Source organism: Triticum aestivum, chromosome 5D, assembly GCF_018294505.1.
Source record: "Triticum aestivum cultivar Chinese Spring chromosome 5D, IWGSC CS RefSeq v2.1, whole genome shotgun sequence".
NCBI classification, from domain to species: domain Eukaryota; kingdom Viridiplantae; phylum Streptophyta; class Magnoliopsida; order Poales; family Poaceae; genus Triticum; species Triticum aestivum.
In genome coordinates, this window is record NC_057808.1 from 289,016,698 (window position 1) to 289,019,935 (window position 3,238).

Sequence of the window (3,238 nt, forward strand, 5' to 3'; positions counted from 1 at the left end):
CGGGGCTGCCGAGGTGCAGAGGGGGGAGACGAGGCGGCATCGCCGGCGTCGGGGCCAACCGCCCCGATCCAGATCCGATCGGGAGGCAGAGAGGAGAGGTGGGGGTCGGGGGGTGGGGGGTTGTGCGGTCGTGGGTTAGGTTTACAGAGTAGTGGGGGGTAGTAGTGGGTTAGGTGGACCGGGGTGGGCCGGCCTGTTGGGTCGTGGCCCAGTGGGCCAGGGGGTTTGTTTGTTTGTTTTTTGACTTTGTTTTATTTCCTTTATTTTTATTTATTCTTTCCTATTTTATTTTAGTTACATTTTATTTTAGTTTTAGTAAAAATTATCACTAACACCTAAATTGGTACTTCTAAATAAACTACTGCCACATTAATTCTTATCCCAACTAAAATAGTTTAACATTTTAGAAAATTTAAAAGGCATTTATTTTATTATTTAACCTATAGTTTTAATTATTTTGAACACTTAATCATTTTTATTAAATTTAGGTTTCTTCACCACTATTACCCAGGATTTATTTAACACATTTACAACATTTTAGTTTTCACTTTTGAAAACTTTACTATTCGACTTGATCTTAAATTTGAATTTGGATCGGTTCTAAACTAGCACGAGATTAGCAACAGTAATCGTGGTGACGTGGCATCATTACCAGAGGGTTACTGTAGCTTGATTACCCGGGCGTCACAATTCTCCTCCACTACAAGAAATCTCATCCCGAGATTTAAGCGGTGGAGTAAGGGGGAAAAAGTGCTGGTAGCTAAAACCTAACGAGTCTTGTCGGTCTTGGCTGCCCCTTTCAAAGAGGTTGATCCCTTTCGTTGATGTCTTCATTACTCTGCTTCAAGTCACCATGATCAAGTCGTCATCCTTTCTTCGGGATTTTCATTGTACATATGAAGGACAAGGGGTAACTTCGGAAAAACGGACCTCTGAAAGGTTGACTATCTGGTTGATAACATCGGGGATGGTGGCGGAAAGTAACTCTTGAATGGAAACTTAAGACAATATCGAGAGCAAGGTAAGTAGGTACCATGAGAAGTTTCGAGCGGGTGAATCGTTCGATGCCTGAAACAAAGTGTGAAAGGGGTTCAAGCAGCGAGAGTAAGTATTGCGTTTGATACCAGAATAGATCAGTAGGACGGTGGTCCGTGAATTACATACGAGGCCACGTGCGATGAATAAATTTGGGAACAGGGGGTGCAGAGGAGAGTCAAGTTTTTATCCTGTGGGACTGTGGGTTATGGGCCCACCATGTGGTTAAAGTAGGAAGGGCGGTGACATCTTGCACGATCATGATAGCAAGGCATGTCAGAGGGTACCCTGTCAGTTATATGTCAGCAACATCATCGGTACCAAGGGCGAGGGACGAAGAGAACCATTTTCCTGCTTGTTGAAACGAGGCGGACCAATAGGCAAAGTTCTCGTCCATCAGTGGTTACCGGAATGTCACAACAATAGTAACAGGGTCTTAGTGACAGAGTTGTACACCGAGGTGTTTGCACAAGCAGGGAATTAATACTGCTTAGATCATAATGATCACTAGAAACGTTAAACCAACCAATGGAAAGGAAAATATGATTATCAGATTAAACAGAACAAGGGAAAGGAAAATGTGTTTAAACACACAATTATTAGGAGTATATCCTTCCCATGTACAAGCAGAACATGGCATACAGGGTAGGAGAGCAAGTACCCAACCATTCAGATAAGAGGCAAGGATTAATCGAGATGTTACCCATACATCAGTGTTTGGATAGTTGAGCAGGAAACATTTAGCATTGGGCTTCAAATGTTCCTGTTGAAAATCGGAGTACCATAGACATGCATCGAGATAGCCTTGACATGGTTATCAGGTGAAGATCAGACTTTAGAAACAAAAAGGGTCCATCGGGAACCGCTTGTAGAATAAGTCTTACAATTTCCTCATGGAAGAAAAGGATAGCCTTGCTAAAAAGGAAAACTTATAACAATAGGTCCTCCGGCCAGGTGTGTTAGGCATGACATCACCTTATCGGGTCATGAATAGACCAATGTTATAACTCTTGGAAATATGTTCCAACCATCATATCTGACCGAGATTCAGATCTGATTGGTGTCAGGATAACTCAGACTCAGGATGCGTGAGAAGAAAAGGTGCAACACAAATTGTCGAGGTGACATTGTATGATTCTCAGGAATTAAACCATGGAAGCGAGTTTCGAAACAAGAGTTCATCATTAATTCAAGGAGAGGATGAGGAGGTGGCTGATGGACTCAGCGACAATTCCTCGAGATTTCCAAAAAGATGGATTTCCATAATCATGTGAACAAGGAGATAACATTTGTCAGATCAAATGGTATAATGATGTATGCTCGAGGAAAACATACACAATTAAACATTGGTTGAAAGGTGCACCCGAAATATGGGCTGGGTTGCACGACCAACGTTGGAATGGTGTTTCAATAATCAATAGTCTAAGAATGAACGGCCGACCATTAACTTCAAAGCAATAGGGTTGCTAGAAGGGCGGGATCCAAACAGCACCGCTCACTCGTTGGTACCCCGGTTGGAATCAACACGAGGACCCAAGAAGGAACGGTGATGGTGAGAAGTATCACCATACCAAGATTTCTTAAGAGGTGGTGAAATTCTCACAACATTGAGGACAAAAGAGATGTTAATGTTCCAAGGTAAAGAAGAACAATTGCTGGATAGCAAGGAACTTAAAGTTCATTCAAAACAAGACCAAGTCTGTGTTTGAAAGGAAGGCATGGATGTGGTCGATGATAACACAGATCATCGAGGGACAAGCATGGAATTTCTCATCATGAATTCAATTGATATCTCAGAAGAAGTTAAAATGTTGACGATGATCATGACACACTTGTCGAGAGGTTTCTTGAAGATGTAATTGATCGGCAATGACATCAAGTCAAAGGAATGGTGAAGCGAAAAGTTATTGGAACCAAGGGTACGACACAAACTCCAAACCAAGCTTGTTGTTGGAGGTGAAATGATAAGATGAGGAAGATCGACATAAGCTTAGCTCATCATCAAAAGTTGTGCTCCACGGTTAAGGACCAGGTAGCACAGTTAAAATTTAGCACGCTAATGATATAGCCGATCAGGCTAGGAATGACTTAAATGATTATTAAACTCATAAGCAACGAAAATTACTTAGAGTTATTGAATCGGAGTGTGGAATTGATTCACTTATCGGTGTCCTTGAGGGGTTCTAACAACTCAGAACCCGTT